This window comes from Panthera tigris, chromosome A1 (genome assembly GCF_018350195.1).
Source record: "Panthera tigris isolate Pti1 chromosome A1, P.tigris_Pti1_mat1.1, whole genome shotgun sequence".
Taxonomy (NCBI): Eukaryota; Metazoa; Chordata; class Mammalia; order Carnivora; family Felidae; genus Panthera; species Panthera tigris.
In genome coordinates this window covers 195,923,771-195,943,528 of record NC_056660.1, presented here as the reverse complement: position 1 = coordinate 195,943,528, position 19,758 = coordinate 195,923,771, and the positions used below count along the sequence as shown (strand labels likewise).

At 45.8% G+C, this 19,758-nt stretch overlaps 1 non-coding gene across 1 annotated transcript; it reads right to left on the bottom strand.

Annotated features, from left to right (window-relative positions):
* Nucleotides 1–18,279: 18,279 nt before the first annotated feature.
* LOC122232054 lies at nucleotides 18,280–18,387 on the bottom strand. Its single transcript, XR_006209382.1, has one exon. It is a non-coding gene; the product is annotated as a U6 spliceosomal RNA (small nuclear RNA).
* Between the last annotated feature and the right edge of the window lie 1,371 nt (nucleotides 18,388–19,758).

Genomic DNA, 19,758 nt, shown 5'->3' with positions numbered 1-19,758 from the left:
TTATTTATTTTTTTTTTTTTAATTTTTTTTTCAACGTTTTTTATTTATTTTTGGGACAGAGAGAGACAGAGCATGAACGGGGGAGGGGCAGAGAGAGAGGGAGACACAGAATCGGAAACAGGCTCCAGGCTCCGGGCCATCAGCCCAGAGCCTGACGCGGGGCTTGAACTCACGGACCGCGAGATCGTGACCTGGCTGAAGTCGGACGCTTAACCGACTGCGCCACCCAGGCGCCCCTGGGTGTGATTTTAGAAGCCTTCTCTCTCTGGGGCACCTGGGTGGCTCAGTCAGTTGAGTGTCGGACTTGGGCTTAGGTCATGATCTCATGCTTCATGAGTTCAAGACCCACATGGGGCTTCCTGCTGTCATCATAGAGCTGGTTTCAGATCCTCTGCCCCACCCCTCTCTACTCCTCCCCCTGTTTGCGCTCTCTCAAAAATAAAACATTAAAAAACAAACAAACAAGAAGCCTTCTCTCTCTGAACAAGCCCCAAGCCTGCCTCCAAGTCTGATAAGACATCTCGGCATCATGCAGGGACCTGGTAGAGTAACTCTCAGTTGTACTCTTTGTGAGACAGGGGCAAGGATCTTGCCCAAGGCGTGGTGAGGAATAATCAATGGCTAATGGCTGGAGTGGACTTTTGTCCTCCTGGTCATAAAAGACCTTTGATTTGCTTGGCCACTTTTGAGTTTCTCAGGAAAAGTGATAACACTAGGCCAAAGTTCGTGCCAATTGGTCAGACTGCCTCCCTCCAGTACCCATGAAGCTAGGGAGAGAAAGGGAGGATCATGGTCCCACACGAGCTGGGCCAGGTTCACTGGGGCTGGGGTCATCGGGGTAAGAGACACTTCCCCTTTAATCCTCCCACACATCACACCACAGGAAATATTCCTGTGCTTTGTCAGTCTACCACTGACCCCTGACACGTCTGAAGGAAGGAGGTTGGATACACAGTAGACAGAGGACTTAGAATGAAGTGAGGCTCAGCCCTGATTTGAGGGACTGATCAAAGCCAGGCTTGTCCCTCCTTCCATCACCACCCAGCCACTCACCAAGACTCCCCAGAATTTGATTTGACTAAATCAAAATCCCCTGTACCTATGTAGGGGCAGCTGGAAAGCCAGACTACAGGGAGGACAGAGCTATCAGGCGGGACATTTGAGCCTGGTGGATGATATAACTTTCCCCTCCATGGCCCACAGAATCTTCAGGAAATCTATAGTGCCTGCCAGTGCTTTGGGGATTGGATGTGTTTTTGAAGGGTGAAATGAAATACAGAGACTAGCCTCAATCGGAGAATACCCATGGGTATCCAATCACATGTAGAAGAAAATTTAATGACATGGAAAACTGTTCACAACATGTTGTTAAAGAAAATAATTGGGTGCAGGAGGAAATGTGCAATTGCAATACCATTTTGGTCAAAACAGAAAAGCATTTGTTCTGTTGAAATGTGAGATTAAAGGATATATCTACATAAACATAGACATAGGCATAGACATAGACATAGAAATATAGATGATATAGATATAGATATAGATATAGATATAGATATAGATATAGATAGATATAGATACATACGCCTGGGTGGCTCAGTCAGTTAAGCATCTGACTCTTTTTTTTTTTTCAATGTTTTTTTTTTTTTAATTTATTTTTGGGACAGAGAGAGACAGAGCATGAACGGGGGAGGGGCAGAGAGAGAGGGAGACACAGAATCGGAAACAGGCTCCAGGCTCCGAGCCATCAGCCCAGAGCCTGACGCGGGGCTCGAACTCACGGACCGTGAGATCGTGACCTGGCTGAAGTCGGACGCTTAACCGACTGCGCCACCCAGGCGCCCCAAGCATCTGACTCTTGATCTCAGCTCAGGTAATGATCTTGGGGTTCATGAGGTCAGCCCCACATTGGGCTCTATGCTGACCGTGCAGAGCCTACTTGGGATTCTCTCTCTCCCTCTCTCTCTGCCCCTCCCCCACTCATGCTCTCTCTGTTTCCTTGTCTCTTTCTCAAAGTAAGTAAACTTCAAAACAAGAAATATATATTTAATTATTCGTGCTTTATATTTTCTTTAACGAACACGTATCGCTTATGAAGCTGGAAATAATCTGAAATGTTTGATGAGATGAGCTGTTCTTACTGTGCTGGATTAGTTGGCAAAGGAATGAAGTAACATCGTCCAGATCAAGCCAAGACTGAGGGGCCCATTGATTCATGGCCAGTTTAGCGACCTTTCCATTTGACTGGAAGGAAACACCTCCCCAGTAGTGTACTGAGCGCTCCGGACGCACGGCATCGGAAAGATCTGATAGACTGGACCACTCTGTCTCCCACTCACTTCCTTTTACTGGATTCCAGGGAATGAGCATTGTCTGGAGGGTGTGGGTGGCTATAAGTGCGTTCTTTCTCCCATTTCTAAGTACACTCACCAGCTTTTCTTCTGCACTTCTGGTCAGTAACATGACCCTCGAGCTCTTCTGGGCAGAGAATCATGTCAGCAGGATGGGCTGGGAAGCCTCCTGCAGATTGAGCCAGTTTTAATCTGTGACTCATAGCCACACATAATAATTTTCTACAAAGGTGTCTGTTGAGTGAGAGGGACACACGGAGAGACAGAGACAGAGGGGCAGCCAGGCAACGTGCCTAGACTTACACCCCTGGACGTGAAAGGACCCTTCCAGATCACCTGTCTCATCGCCGCATGATCTGGGAAAGGGAGGCCTGGGTGGCACAGGCCAGCAGTACAGCCAGGCCACAGCCAGCTGGGTTTGCTTCCTGATCATCTCTCCTTGCCATCCTGCTCCCCGGCCCAGCCCACAGGGATACCCTAACTCCTCCCTGGCTGATCTTCCTTCCACCTACAGCTGTGTCACTGGGGGTCCTGTGAACCATGTTGAGGGGTTTGGACATTAATCTGGGTCCATGATACAGCATGGGAGAATGTTTAGTCGGGAGAGTAGTGGGGTCAGATCTGGATCTCAGGAGGCCGCTGAAACCCTCCGACTGCTGTGGCCAGACTGGGCCCACGAAATGGGTCCACGAAAGTTAGAGTGGGTTCAGGGAGACAGGTCAGGAGGCTGCTGTGATTGTCTGGGTGGGAGGCGGGGTCAGCCTGGGCCAAGGCTGAGGCAATGGAGACGAAGAAGGGTGGGTGGTCTCCCTGACTTCTTGAAGCCCTCGTTGATCTCCTTCCGCATTTGCAGTCAGTATCAGCCAATTTAATACTTAGTTATGGGCTTACATTTGTTAGGGCTCTTCTAGCTGTGATTGCATGGAATCCTGACTCGAACCAGCTCAGGCTCAGCACGGTTGAGCCGTGTAGGGCACATGGGAGGTGTTCAGTAAATGATGAATGAATGAGCGAATGAATGAATGCGTCTTGACTACTGGATCATTGTTCTTTCTACTACGCGTTAGGCAATACTGACCTTAAGCCTAAATTTTATAACCCTAAGTACTCCGAGGCCATCTATCTGGGCTTGCACCCAACTCAGGAATCCCGTCTACTACATGCCTGACACATATCCATTTGGCCTATCTTTGGAATCCTCCCGGGTCAGGACACTCACTACCTCAAAAAGCAATCCATGTTAACAAACAACGAAAGAGATATGTAGTTTAAAAATCAGCTATATGGAAGTGTAATTTATATAAAATAAAGTGCACCAACTTAAGTATAACATTCAATCAGTTTGGCAAACATAGACAGTTATGTAACCACCACAATGCAGTCTAGAAAATTTCTATCATGCCAAAAAGTTTGCTTGTCTTAATAACACTTTCTTTTCTCTAGCTTACTTTAATGTAATAATATGGTAGGGGCGCCTGGGGTGGCTCAGTCGGTTGAGTGTCCGGCTTCGGCTCGGGTCACGATCTCACAGTTTGTGGGTTCGAGCCCTGCATTGGGCTCTGGGCTGACAGCTCAGAGCCTGGAGCCTGCTTCAAGTTCTGTGTCTCCCTCTCTCTCTGCTCCTCCTGGCTCATGCTCTCTCTCTCTCTCTCTCTCCTTCAAAAATAAATAAAAACATTGAAAAAAATTGTAAACAAAAGAATAGTAGACAATACCTGTAACATACAAAAAAATGCGTTAATTGACTATTCGTGTTATCAGTAGGGCTTGTGATCAATGGAAGATTATTAGTGGTTAAATTTCAGGGGAGTCAAAAGTGATATGTGGATTTTCAACTACACAAAGAATTGGTGTCCCTTACCCCTGCATTGTTCAAGCATCAACTGTATACACTCTCCAGTCATTTGAATCTGACATATGTCACTTAGAATAATGCACTTAAGATTCATCTATGCTGTTGCCTGCATCAGTCGTTTTTTCCTTTTTATTGCTGAATACTAGTCCATTGAATGAACGTTACCACGATTTGTTTATTTATTCATCACTTCCTTATTCATTCAATTTGTTTATTCAACCCACCATTGGGTTGTTTCCAGCTTTTGGTTATTGTTAACAAAGCTTCTATGATAATTCACATGTGCATCCTTATGTGGACGTATTTTTAAAAACATTCTCTTGTATAAATACCTAGAATGTGATTTCTGGCTCATATGGGAGGTATATGTTTAACTTTTTAAAAAACTGCCCAACTATTTTCCAAAGTAGTATCTCGCATTTGTTTATTTAAAAAAATTTTGTTTAATGTTTATTTATTTTTGAGAGAGACAGAGACAGGATGTGAGTGGGTTAGGGGCAGAGAGAGAGGGAGACACAGAATCCGAAGCAGGCTCCAGGCTCCGAGCCATCAGCACAGAGCCCGATGCGGGGCTCGAACTCACAGAGCCGTGAGATCACGACCTGAGCCCAAGTCAGACGCTCAACCGACTGAGCCACCCAGGCGCCCCGTAGTATCTTGCATTTGTATCATCTTGCCCTCCTATCAATATTGTAGGAGAGGGGCACCTGGGTGGCTCAGTCGGTGAAGCGTCCGACTTCGGCTCAAGTCATGATCTCACGGTTCATGAGTTCATGAGCTCTCTGTGCCCCCCTTCCTTCCCCGCTCACACCCTGTCTCTCTCAAAAATAACTAAACATTAAAAAATGTTTGTAAAAATATCGTACAAGAGTTCCAGTTGCTCCACAATGTTGCAAGCACTTGGTATGGTCGGTTTTTAAAATTTTCATCACCGCAGGACTGTATAGTGGTCGCACTGCATTTGTTCCCATTTGTGTTGCCCTGATGACTCACGACACTGTGCATCTTTCCAGGTGCTTTGTATGCTATACACATGAAATAGATGAGGTAGGGAACTTGGGAGAACTTCCGTCTTGGCTCTGAACTCTTTCTTCACGGAGATACAGGCTTGTTGTCACTCACCCATCACACAGTTGTTGAGCGTCTATTGTGGACCACACGCTGTGCTGGCTCGAGGGGTGGTTATGAACCAGACAGGCATGGTCCCTGTCTCATGGATCTTACGGAGTCAGGGCAACACATTCATTTCCTTCCCTCGTGGCAATCTATATCAAAAATATGTATCTACTGTCAAAGAATTGCTGAGTGATTAGGAAACATCAAAACAGATTTATGCTAATTGTATATATTATATAATTTTAGGTTGATGTCTCATTAAGGTGTCTCTCACTTAAGATATGTGTACTTATTAAACATTTGGTTCTTTCACGTGGGTTCCCTTGGAGAGTGTCGCATGATCATCCAGGGAGATTAGGATTGCAACCATCTTCGAAACTGAAAGTCAGAGAGCTAGAAAACTGGCCCAAAGTCACTCAAAAGCAGAACCAGTCTTTGAACTCAAATCTTGGCACTTTAAGTCTAGATGCTGCTTGGAATAGTAACTGAGTGCCACCGGCATATTTTCAGTACAATTTTAGGACTAACACACTAGCTATAATCCGTTTAAATTAAGGTCCAAGGGATTATGGTCTGGGTTATTTTCCTAAGTTTCCTAAATATCTATCCAAATCCCTCATTCAGCCTGTGAGACCAAAAAGGTCCAGAGGAATGGCCACAGGGCGAGTCAGAATCCAAGTCCCGGGCTCCCGACTCCAAGCTGTTGTTTTGTGAAAGTGTTGCCCCTCGGTTCTCCCTCCTTTGCTTGGCCAGTCTCCGTTTATTTAGTCTACAAACATTCAAAGCAGTCTGTGCTGCTGTGGGCAAAGGAGTGAGGGAAGGTGAGAAGAGAGACTCAAGAGACCTGTATTCAAACCTCAGCTTTGCCACTTCCAGACCAAATGACTCCGGCAAGGAACTCAACTTCTGAGTCTCAGTTTCCTCATCTGCGCAATGGGAATGATGATAACGGCACTGACGCTGACGTTAGAGAGCTTCAGAGAGGCATCAAACTCCAAGTGCATGGAAAGCCCTCCCCTTGAGCTCTGGATTTTACTATTTGTTAAATAAATGAAGGAATACAAGCGCTTCGCTCCCTGCTGAGCTTATAACAGCACTGGATGAATCACTCGATGGCCAGCTTTTCCATTTAATAATTGCACTGAAATTATGTTTTATGAAGATTGAATTAAAGGAAGTTTTAGTAGAGAACATTTTCACTGAAATCAGAATTCAAGTACACGGTTTCATTTCTCCGTGTTTTCTTCAAACTTTTATCCCCATTTGGAAGTTGCATTAAAGTGATTTATTGTTAAGAAGCTGACAACAATGAAAAGAAAATCCTAAAGGTACATTTTTATATAAAACCCATGACTCAAAACATTAATGGTTTTCATTTCTCTACATTGCCTTCCAACTTTTATTCAGAAAATTTTTACCTCATTAGAATGAGAATGGCTGTCTTTGGGTCACTCTTTTTTGAAAACATTTTATTATTTAATTTTTGCTTCCAATTGTTTAATAAATAAAGTTGTTCATGAGCTTTATGCTTGTGATTTCTAATGGTTCCATATGATTCTTTTTAAAAAAAATTTTTTTTTAATGTTTTTATTTATTTTTGCGACAGACAGAGACAGAACATGAGCAGGGGAGGGCCAGAGAGAGAGGGAGACACAGAATCAGAAGCAGGCTCCAAGCTCCGAGCCGTCAGCACAGAGCCCAATGCGGGGCTCGAACCCACAGACTGTGAGATCATGACCTGAGCCGAAGTTGGACGCTCAACCGACAAGCCACCCAGGCGCCCCAGGTTCCATATGATTCTATCCAACAGAATTCATGCACTAACCTACAGAATCTCAACCCTGCAGGAAATTATATCAGATTATCATAGCTTATTATATTCCACAAAATCACTAAACGTTTGGATGTCACCACAACCCTATAAGGTTAAGTACTAAAATTACCCCACTTTAGGGGCTCTTGGGTGGCTCAGTCGGTTAAAGCGTCGAACTTCCGCTCAGGTCATGATCTCGCAGTTTGTGGGTTCAAGCCCTGCGTCAGGCTCTGTGCTGACAACTCAGGGCCTGGAGCCTGCTTCAATTCTGTCTCTCTCTCTCTCTCTCTCTCTCTCTCTCTCTCTGCCCCTCCCCCACTCACACTGTCTCTCAAAAACTAATAGACGTTAAAAAAAATTTTTTTTTAACTTAAAATGATCCCACTTTACAGATAAGGAAACTGAGGCTCGTGTAATTTTAATGACGGGCCAAAATTCATACGAATAGTGTCTCAGCGATCTATTGCCGTGTGGCAAACTGCCCCCAAATGCAGCGGCTAAGGCAATGACACCAGCTTATTTGCTCATGATTATGCAACACGATCAGTTGGTGAGTTGGCTCATCTCTGCTCCACACAGATACTGACTGAGGCAGCTTCCCTGTAGCTGGAGGATCCCGGGGTGGGGGTGGGGGGGGGCAGTTATTGAGAAGCCTGGTGTCTCCGCAGGGGAGGCTGAAGTGGCTGGGGGCTGGCTGGTTTCTCTCTTTGTGGTCGCTCATCCTCCAGGGCCTCTGTGTCCACACGATGTGTCTGGCGGGTTGGCTGGACTTCTTTCTGGGCGTGTGGCTTCCTAGAGACCGAAAGCAGAGACCCCAAGGCGCCTTAAGACCTAGGCTGGGAACTGGCACGACACCCTCTCTGCTGCATTCTTTTGGTCAAAGCAACTCCCAGGGTTGTTGGTCTAGAATCAAGGGGAGGAGAGTAGACCCTACCCTCTGCTTGGAGGAGCGCCAGGCATGAGGATGCCGGGACTGTTGGCTGCCATCTTGGTAGCTATGGAACAGAACTCCAAACATAGGCCTGCCCGACTCTGACCTCCAACTCAGCTTCCCCGTCTCCATTCTACCTCAACAAATCTTTTTGTCTCACTAGCTCTTTCTCTTAGTTTCATTCACGTTTCAGTGGAATTTCCAGGAACGGGGAGACCTGGTCAAAGGGCAGGCACGTTGCCGTGCTCAATGCTGAGACAAGTCGGCATCGGCAGAGCAGAGTTATCTCGCGAGCTTCTCCTGAGGCCTGCTGCTCAAGCCCCTCCCCCCCCTTCACAAAGGAGATGTAGGTTTAATTTTATTCAGCTAATTTATTCAATTGTATTCATTTAATTTGTTCTGTTGCCGCACTTACTTTGACGGAGGAAATCTGGGTTCCTGCTATGGAGAACCTCTTTGGGACTTCTGGGCAACAGCAAAGTTAGCGGAGACTTATGAGGATCAGCTGATCCTGAGCTAGGCAGGATAGTGTTCCCTGTGGGACAGGGCACTCAGGGAAAGTAATTTGCTGACCTTGACTTTTTATAGAACTTGGGATGCGACAGCAAGAACATGGCTTACACTTGCCAGAGTTTAGCGCCCCTTCTGAAGTGTGACCGTGTGTCTTTGTTTGCTGTTCCAGTTACTTTACACCTGTTGTCCCATATTCTGTCCAGGTTAGCTTTTGTCCAGGGCCCAAACCTCCCAATTTGGGCAATAAATTTTACGCGTACCCTACCTGTCACAGAAACTGGGGTAAGTCATTTCTCCTTCCCGAGCCTCAGCTTCCTCATCTGGGCAACAGGCCCAGCTACCAATTTCAGAGATGTGGATCACTTTTCATTTAATAGCATTCTTCCACGTGGCAGGAGCTGTCCCAGGCTCTGGGGGGACACTGTGGGTAACCAGACACTGTTCCTGCTCTCCTGTCTTGCTTGGGCTTCACGTAGACAAGCCAGCTAATTTCAGAGGTTGAATTTAGATCAGATAGCCAGGGAGGGCTTCTCCGAGAAGGTGATATTTGGGCCAAGGCATGAAGAATGGGAGCAGAGCATAAAGGGAGGTGAGGGCACAGCATTCCAGGTTAAGGGAACAGCAAAAGCAAAGGCCCTGAGTCAGGAGATAACTCACTACAAGGGATAAAATGGAGCTCATGAGCAAGGTCATGTTCTAGAAACTGTGAAGAGTCCCAACAGTAATTATTTTACACTAGAGGGCTTTAAAATACTCTCAACATCCCTATGATCCTTAAGCGATCCTTAAAATGATTCCAAAAAATGTTGGAGAGGTGGGGCCGAAAAGTATTATTAGTCCTGCTTTGCAGAACAAAATATTCTTATGAATTGTCTTTGCCTATCTTTCCAAAATGGTCCCACTATACGTCTATGCTTAAATTTAATTTCGTGTATCACCATTATCTTTTATTGCTTTTGAGGATGGGAATCTTCTGGGAACCAGAGACATCTGTATAAATCTCTTCCCATTATGGTATTTAATTCTGTGGTTAAGTCCTCGTGTGTATTGCTTTCACATCTATATTCATAAGAGATATTGGTCTGTAGTTTTCTTTTCTCATGATGCCTTGGTCTGGTCCTAGTGTTCGAGTAATGCTGCCCTCATAGAATGAGGCGAGAAGTGTTCCTTCCTCTTCTGATTTTTGGAAGGGTTTGTGAAGAATTGTACGGATTCTTCTCTAAATGTTTGGTAGAATTCACCAGTGAAACCATCTGGACCTGGGCTTTTCCTTGTGCGTAGTTGTTTTTTTTTTTTTTTTTTAATTACTAAATCCATCTCTTGTTTCAGGTCTATTCAGACATTCTATTTCTTATTAAACTAGTGTTGTGTCTTTTAAAAATGTTTATTTATTTATTTTGAAAGAGAGAGAGAGAGAGAGAGAGACCATTCAGGGGAGGGGCAGAGAGAGAGGGAGACAGAGAATCCCAAGCAGGCTCTGCACTGTCAGTGGGGACCCCGATGTGGGGCTCGAACTCACGAACACAGAGGCCATGACCTGAGCCAAAATCAAGAGTCAGATGCTCAACCGACTGAGTCACCCAGGCCTCCCTATTTCTTATGAAATTAGTTTTAAGAGTTTGTGTCTTTCCAGGAATTTGATCATTTTACCTGAGTTCTCTAATTTATTGGCACACAGTTATGTATAGTAGTCACTTATAATCCTTTTTATGTTTGTAAGGAAGTAATGTCCCCTTTCGTTTCTTATTTTATTTATTCTTTTAATGTTTATTTATTTTTGAGAGAGAGACACACACACACACACACAGAGTGTGAGCAGGGGAGGGGCAGAGAGAGAGGGAGATACAGAATCTGAAGCAGGCTCCAGGCTCTGAGCTGTCAGCACAGAGCCCAATGTGGGACTCGAACTCACAAACCGCGAGATCATGACCTGAGCCGAAGTTGGATGCTCAACCTACTGAGCCACCCAGGCGCCCCTCATTTCTTATTTTAATAATTTTAATCATCTCTCTTTTTTTTCTAGGTCAATTTAGCTAAAGGTATGTCAATTTTGTTGATCTTTTCAAGAACCAACTATTCGTCGTTGAGTTTTTCTATTGTTCTTTGATTTTGTTAATTTTGACTCTAAACCTTATTATTTCCTTTCTTCTGCTTGCTTTAAGGCTTCATTGATCTTTTTCCAGTGTCTTAAAGTGGAGAGTTAGATTATTGATTTGAGGTCTTCTTTCCTAATACAGGCATTTAGTGCTTTGACTTTCCTTCTCTCCTGTGTGCTGTTGTTTAGCGTCAGGAGTCTGGGGTTTCCGTCTCAACTTCTCCACTGCCCCTGGAGAGGCCAGAGTAAAATAACCAGGTGTAGAGTCAGGGAGCCTTCCCGGGTCCTGAAACTGACACTTGCCGGGTGACCTTGGTTAAGTCACTGCCCCTCTTGGGTATTAGTTGTTTTTTACCTATAAAATGAAGAGGCAGGGGGCACCTGGGTGGCTCGGTCAGCTGAGCGTCTGACTCTTGGTTTTGGCTCAGCTCACGATCTCACAGCTTGTGAGATTGAGCCCCACATTGGGCTCTGTGCTGAGAGCATGGAGCCTGCCTGGGATTCTCTCTCTCCCCCTCTCTCTCTGCCCTTCACCTGCACATGCTCTCTCTCTTTCTCTCTTTCAAAATAAATATTTAAAAATAAAATAAAATAAAATAGGCTGCACCATAGCATGTCCAGGGCTCTCTTCTAGTCTAAATGGCTTAGAGAGCAGGCTCACATCTGACACATCTTTATATGTGTCTTTATATATCTTTTTGGAGTGGGCATGTGTCGTTTCTACTCAGCATTCTCTTCCCTCCCCTCCGACAAGGCACTTGGTTGTCCTTTGGGGAGACACCACTCTCCCACAATATATCTAGACCTTTTTGTGTGTGCCATGGACCCCTCTGGCAGTCTATAGAAGTCCATGGACCCTTCTGCAGATGGATGTTTTTAAACGCATACTATAGACTGCATATGATTTAAAAGAAGTCAATTATATTGATATCGTTCTCAAATAATTAGAAACACGAAATTTTGCTATAGTCTTATACATACACTTCTTTTTTTTAATTACATTTATTTATTTTTGACAGACAGAGAGAGACAGAGCACAAGCGGGGGAGGAGCAGAGAGAGAATGAGACACAGAATCCGAAGCAGGCTCCAGGCTCCGAGCCATCAGCACAGAGCCTGACGCGGTGCTCGAACTCACAAACCGTGAGATCATGATCTGAGCCGAAGTTGGAACCTTAACCGACTAAGCCACCCCGGCGCCCCCATATACTTCTTTATTAGCACATTAAATAACAAGATCTAGTTGGTCCGCTACCTACCATATTTCAAATAGTGAGGAACATAAACGATACTTTGAGATACCGACAACTGTGATGTAATACGAAACACCCGTGATTTCTATTGGTGACAAAGTTGTAGGTATTTTTAATGCTACTGTGATGCGTTTGCTACATTTGTAACAGAAGGAAATGCTAAATTTCAGGTAGAAGTCAGTGAAAAGAGAGCTATAATTTTTTCCTATGTAAATCAACTGTCCCTTGTTAAGAAACCTTTGTTTAGAAACTGCTTGACTCCGGGGATTCCGAAGTAAGCATGTAACCCAGTAGCGGCCAGTCAGAGCAGAGACTGGCTTAGCTATAGGCATTTAAGCCAAAGTGGTAGCATCAGAGTGCATCCTGGGCCTTTGCTGGAAGCCTGGGGCGGTTCTTTCTGGTGGGTTTGCTAAAGAGGATTGGGTGTAGGCCTGGATCCTACATACCTTGCCTTCACTGGGGAAAACCGACCTCAGGATGAAGCCAGTACCGAGGAAAGCAGAGCTGAGAAGTGATCATTCACAACTTCCTGGCAACATTCCTCCTTTTAATGTGTTAATTATGGAAGCCAATACATTATCTGTTGAAGCCAGTTTGAGTGGGGTTTTCTGTTCATTGAAATCAAAGCGGTCATAACTAATACAGTCCCATAAAGCTGGCAAAAAGTAGGTGGCTCATGAAGGAATGATGAATGAATTTCAAACAATGTGGCAACGTGATTAATATTGTTTGCTAGACTCATCTGTACAGAACTGGCTTGATTGTGTTTTAGAGGATGAAGGTATACTTAAAGCAAGCATTCCATGGGCTTTTTGTTGGCTGAAGGAATAAAAGAACTCATCCATTGTCATTACTTTCTATTTTTAGCCTCGTATATTCCTCAGTGATACAACCAAGACCGCATAACACAAGTCTAGAGTCATTTGGGGCCACAGTTACAAACTAAGTCTGTGGCCCACTCACCCTGGGGAATAGCATGCAGTGATATAAAGGAAGAAGGTAGGTCTATATGTGCTGATATGGAAGCACCTCTAAGACTCTTCAAGAAGGAAATTACAAAACAGTAATGACAGTAAGGTTCCATTGTCATTAAAAATGAAATCTCCCAAGCAAAACTTTGTGAGTTTCTCTGTGAACATAATGAGTGCATAAATCAAAGAAAAAAGTCTGGAAGGTCACTCACGAAACACTAACAGTGGGCACCTCTGGGGAGGGAGGGGTATCGGGTGGCCGTGGTCACAGGAATGTCCTTTCTCTCTATTGTTCCCGTTTTTTTTTTATACAAGGATAAAATAATTATGGATCGTTTGTGTAGTCTAAAATAATTTATGATGAAAAAATAAGAACTCTGGCAGAAAGTGGACTATTCCCTTTCAGCCTGCTCCCCACCCCCCACCGAGGCGTCTGTCAGTATTCTCAGGGAAACTGAAGATAGCAGGGATGTGCCCATGATGCTCTGCTGCTCCCCTGATGCTGTGCCCATGATGCTTTGCTGCGCCCATGATGCTGTGCCCATGATGCTTTGCTGCGCCCACGATGCTGTGCCTGCGATGCCACGCTATACTCTCTGTACCTTGCCATGCCTATGAGGCCATGCCCTTTCCCTGGGACTGTCGTTCTGGCTGCTCCAGGAGCCAAGGAGATTCCACCCCATATAAAATGCTCCTGGGGTGGCCTACTGACCTGGATTCTCTTCTCAGTATCCTGACTCCAGCTGCCTCTTCTGCCAAACTACACACGGCCCAGATGATTTCTCCTGCAGATGGGAGAGGGAATCAGAGCATCTCACGGTCAGGGCAGAGGCCCCCAGGGAGACCCCTATCCCACGAACGTTTGGGGTGGCCAATCCAGTCTATGCCTGTTGTGCAGACTGGGAATTTGAGTCTTAGAATGGGGAAGAGGTTTGTCCAAATGTGAGTTTAGTGCCAGAGTGAGACTCCGACCTGCCTCCCAGTTCAGAGCTCATTTTCAGGAGGGTGCCAAAAGTTCCCGCTGTCACAGCTCTCCTTTACGTAGAGATCTTGTCTCCAAGATGTCCCTGTCACAATGCGCATCTGTTACTTAAATCACACATTCAGCACTCAGCAACCTAGTTTCCCAGAGGAGCTGGGTTTTAGCTTAGGAAGCAGATAGCAAGTTCCATTTTATTTTATTTATTGTAAAAAACAAAATTATAGGGACGCCTGGGTGGCTCAGTCGATTGAGCGTCCGACTCCGCTCGTCGATGATCTCGCTGTCCGTGAGTTCGAGCCCGCGTCGGGCTCTGTGCTGACAGCTTAGAGCCTGGAACCTGTTTCAGATTCTGTGTCTCCCCTCTCTCATGGTCATGAGTTCGAGCCCCGCATCAGGCTCTGTGCTGACAGCTCAGAGCCTGGAGCCTGCTTCGGATTCTGTGTCTCCCTCGCTCTCTGCCCCTCCCCCGCTCATGCTCTGTCTCTGTCTCTGTCTCTCTCTCTCTCTGTCAATAATAAATAAACCCTATGGGGCGCCTGGGTGGCTCAGTCAGTTAAGCGGCCGACTTCGGCTCAGGTCATGATCTCGCGGTCCGTGAGTTCGAGCCCCGCGTCGGGCTCTGGGCTGATGGCTCAGAGCCTGGAGCCTGCTTCTGATTCTGTGTCTCCCTCTCTCTCTGCCCCTCCCCCGTTCATGCTCTGTCTCTCTCTGTCTCAAAAATAAATAAACGTTAAAAAAAATTATAAGAAAATAAATAAATAAATAAACCCTAAAAAAACAAAAAAACAAAATTGTAATGACACAAGTGAACATATTAAAATAATGTATTTCTGCCATCCTAATCCTGTTTCGTGTGTGCAGACGTCTTACGTTGCTCTAACATACATACTTTGCACGCGCGTTTATGCACACAGCTATAATCATTTCATAAGGATTTTAACTTTGTTTCACTTAATATTGTACATCTTCCCCATTTTCCACATCGCTTTCTCCTGCCTTCTGCAGAGTATTTCATCATGTAAATAAACCATATTTACATAAGTACATCTTCATTGTTCTTCTAAAATATTCCAAACATACAGGAAAGCACAGGAACGATACGCGACACAGGTTCACAAATACTGATACTTCACAAATATTTTTGAGACCTTTTTCAAGAAAATAAACCATTACAGGTACAGCTGGAGCTGTCTTCTGTACAATGGACTCTAATCTCCCAGGACAAGCGACATAACTTGCAAGGCTCAGTGCAAAGTGAAAATGCAGAGACTGGTGTTCAAAAATCATTATGAATTTCAAGACAGTGACAGCAGAGCGTTCCAAGAAGCATGGGGCGTTTCTAAGTGTGCGGCCCAGGGTGACCGTGCAGGATGCACACCCACGAAGCTGGCCCTCAGGCCCCCTCTCCTGTCACATTCCTGAAAGTGATCTGTGTCTTTGCTGTCCCATGTTTACGCTTTTCCTTCATACACATGCATTGCCCAACATTGTGGAGTATTAGTTTACATATTTTAAAATATTACGTAAGTGGCATACCAACGTGTATCCTTAGACTGCTTGCTTGTCTCGCCTATTGTTTTTGGGATTAATCCATGCGGATTCATGAAGATGTTATTGATTTTCACTATCGTCTAATATTCCATTATGAGATCTCACCACAGTTCATTTTTTGTAGAACCCTTCTCTTTACCATAATTACTAATGCTGCAGTGAACAGCCTTGGACACAGTTCTCTGTGCACATGTAAGCTTCTGTCTGCTCTCTGTGAGGAGGTGTGGAATCGAACTGCTCTGTCTTACCACATGTTGGGGTTGTTTCCGATTTTTTCCCTGGCATCAATGTGCTCCCCTTACGTGTCTCCGCTTGGAGATGCCCCACAGATATCCAACCCCCCTTGGGAGACTTCCCCCTAGTTGTGTTTCCTCTAAGACTCATCACCTACTGAATCCAGAAACTGGATGTCCTGTAATCCTCCGCCCCGCCCCCATTTCCTACCTATGACCAAAGCCTACTGATTCCCGGTCTAAACTATGGCTTCCACTCATCCACTCCTTCATATCCTTCTTGCTACCTTCATTGTCTTGGCTTAGGATCCTCCCTCTCCCCTGGGCACTTCTCCCAGCCCCTCCAGCCTCCAGCCTCCCAACTTGTTGCAGAACCTATGACTCTAGTGAACTGCATTTTGACTAGTCTCTCTCGCATGCATGTGGTGGAGATCAAAGCTGTGAGTTATACAAGAGCAAAGACTATATCATGGTTCCCATTTGGGGGCCTGTAGCACAGTATCTGACACCCGGCAGGTTCTGAAAATATTTGTTGAATCAAAGTGTATGTAAACATCATGCTGTAGTTTCCCCATCTTTTGAATCAGACCCCTAGGATAAATTCCCAGAGGGAACGTTATGGATGACTTAGGATAATGACTTCGTAAGTAAACTTGACCCACAGAAAATTCTAGGTCAGGTAGGGTAGATAGGATGATCCTCACCAAAGAGTCATTTTCCCAAGGTCCCAAAGCCAGAAAGTGACAGAGCGTCAAGAAGAGGTCTTCAAGTCTTGCCATCGGCTTGTCTTATTTGATAGGGATACTAAATTTAGATGGTGCCCTTTAATGTCAGGTGACTGTCTCTTTAAATGTTGCTGTTCTGGTATACATGTAACAACCTGGTAGAATTCACATCTCTGGAAGAGCAAAACAGAACAAAATAACCCTCACATCTATGAGCCTTTGTTTCAGTATCTATCAAATGGGCAGACGATCTCTTTGCTCTGTGGACAGATAAGGAAGAAGCACCTTTCTTTTCCCCTACCCCGATCCATCCTTCCCATGCTTAGTGCACAGTTATTTATGAAACCGAGGAGGGTGAATGAAAAACAGCTCTCTGCAAAAGTGACTTAATGCCCCTCACCTGCTGATCTGGAAGCCCTTTAATCATTAGCATATGAAAGAGAAATCTGCTAAGTGTATTCCCAAAAGGTACTGGTGATTTCATAGGCTAACCCTCCAGGAAGAAAAGGGCATTGACTAACACTAGAAATGCCTTGCTTATGATGGATTTTCAAGCGCCCAAGATCCCCACCCCCCAACTCTGAGACCCTAGAATGACACCATCTAGTGCATCTTTCCAAAGGCTCAAGCCCTGCACATGCAGCCCTGCACACGCCTGGCTTGCGGTCCTGGCTCTGCCCCTGGAGGGCTGCGTGGCTTTGGCCACATTCTCCTTACCTGTACGGTGAAGGGGTAGGTAACGCCTTCTCCCCTGCACCTCTGCAGCTCTCAGGTTCTGTGTTCAGCGAAAGGTGGAGGTGGCTGTCAGAATTGACAACACAAAGCAGGTGTTTTTTAGTTCCTCTTGGCTCGAATTTCTGCCTCCTGGACAGAAACTGGGAAATAGGTGTGTTTCTGATTCCCTGGCATGGGTCACAGAATCCGAGTTGTGGGTGGCCGGCAGGAAACCCAAGTGATTCTAAAGACCCAGGTCCTAGCGCTCTCCCTCTCTCAAAGAAAGTTCACCATGCCCTGATCCGTGAATAGAATACAGCCCGGTCGTCAGCCACCGTGTTCTCTGATTTATCCATGGCACCTAGCGCAGCGGCTGGCACGTAGTAGGTGCTCATTAAATATTGGCTGAACGATGGGTAGTTTCTCGTAGGAAGCGTCATCTAGGGGAGCCTCTTAAATGCAGATTCCTGGGCCCACTGCAGAGCTACCAGATTGTAATCCTGGTAGCAGAGCCCAGGTGGCCGTCGTGCCCTCCAGAGTTTGAGAGCCACAGTTATAAGCGTCTGAATAAAGTATGCTCCTAGGATCAGAAGGGAGAAAATGCTGTTGTTTTTAATTTTGAGCATTTGTCAGTGGTGACTATAATCAAGTGAAAAAGGTTCATATTGCTGTCGCCATTTCTGTGGAACCTGGAGGAGCCTGGGCTTTGCCGGGTGTATGTGCAAAGCAAACTTTCACTAATCTCAGGAGAGGCGAGGCCAATAAAAAGGCAGAGCAGATAGGAGCGAGCCACATGAAGTCCAAGTTTGGCATTATTATTGCCCTTCACTTGGAAGTCATAAAACAAGAAATGTGCCACCGTTCTGGCTTCTTGGGAGTGGTTAGCTGGTGTGAGGTTTTTCTCAATTCCTTTCAAGGGTCTGTGGCTTGGACCACACACAGACCTGGGTTCGAATCTCGGCTGCGTCTCTAACTGCTTGGTCTTGGGCTAATCACTTTAACCCCTCTTAAGCTTTAGTTTCCTCAGTCATTACGTGGATATCATAATGCCGACTACTCAGGGTTGTTGAAAACAACCTGAGATGATACACATTCAGGTACCTGGCCCATGTGTGGTATGGAAAAGCGAAGTTTTAGCCAGTAACCTATAAACGGCTATCATATTGGAGCTGCAGGGTTCAGGAAAGGGTCGTTTAGTTTAGCTCCTTTGTTTTATCCTTGTGCAGGGGCCATGCTAATCTTCTCTGTGTCGTTCCAATTTTAGTATACGTGCTGCCCAAGTGAGCACAGCTCTTTTGTTTTAAAGGCAGGGAAACAGCCTGACGGAGGGCAAGCAAATTGCACAAGATCACCTAGCACCTTAGGTTTCTTGAGGGCTTCTGTTCTCAACGTAGATCTTTGAGTTTTTCCATGGACCAGAGAGGGTGAGGAGGCTGAGCTCTGTAGGTGGCTTGTGATGGAGGCATTTTGAAATGTGCTTTTGAAAAGAAAGCTACATATCTCAGGTGGGGAGTCTTATCACCTGAGTTGTTTGCCAGCCAGAAGCCTGTTCTGAGGACATAGTGATTGGTGAGAAAGTCCTTGAAGCTGCTCAGTTTGTGGCTCTTCTGTCGATACCAGAGTTTAAGGACACCAGAGTTTCGAGCACTGTTGAGGCCTTCCCTGGGAGGCCCTGTCTGGTACTGTGGTTGTGTAAGGCCAAAGCCTGGAGATGGCTGGCCTTGGGGACTCCCCAAGTCTGGCCTCTCAGCTGCAAGGGGCTCAACGCCAGTCACAGGCCATGCTGCATCTGGTAGGGACATCTCTGGAAACTTGTCCTGCAGGGTTCTGACTGGGGTCTGTGGGCAGCAGCAGCAAAGTCCTTGGTGCCAATGACGCTGACCTTGGTGACGGTGATGACGATGAGGGAGGACGAGCCCAGCTATCTGCCAGGTGCAGGGCCCAGCAATTTCTTTTACGTGCACTGATTTGTGCAACCCTCACAAGAACCCTATGGGGAGGAAACTGTGGCTCAGAGAGGTTGAGTAAATGACCAAGGGCACACAGCTAGCGAGCACAGGATTCAAATCCGGATTTACAGGAGTCCAAGGCAGCCAGCAGCCTGTGAGTGCTGGAAGAAAGGAAAGTAACACCGGCCCGTTCCTTCAAGGGACGTGTATTTTCTCCCCATTTTTACAGATGAGGAAACAGAGGACCAGAGTTTAGTGTTTTTCCCCATGAGGTCAGGCACCGTGCCAAGCACTTTACATATTTTACCTCTTCACTCATCATAACATCCCTATGAAGTAAGTAATTCTATGATTTCCACTGGTGTAGATGAGGAAACCAAGGCCTGACACTAGATGATTGGCAGGGGTTCAGAACCAGACAGTCTGACTGCGGTTGGGGGGGGGGGGTTGCCCATGCTCTTGATCTCCTGAGTTGCCCAATACTGAGACAAGATGTAGCAGGACTGGACCAGGACCCGGGACTCCTGAATCCCAGACTAGTGCTCCAAGGCTAGATGGAGGCTCTCTGTTGGGATTCTTTATTCCTTAAAAGCGCGCTGGCCTAAAGCCCAAAGAGTGAAATCACGCCCTGCGGTTCTGGGAACCTCAGACTGGAGAAGAAGGAAGCTCTTGCTCTGGTGTTCAAGTCTGAGCAGGTGTACTGAGAACTC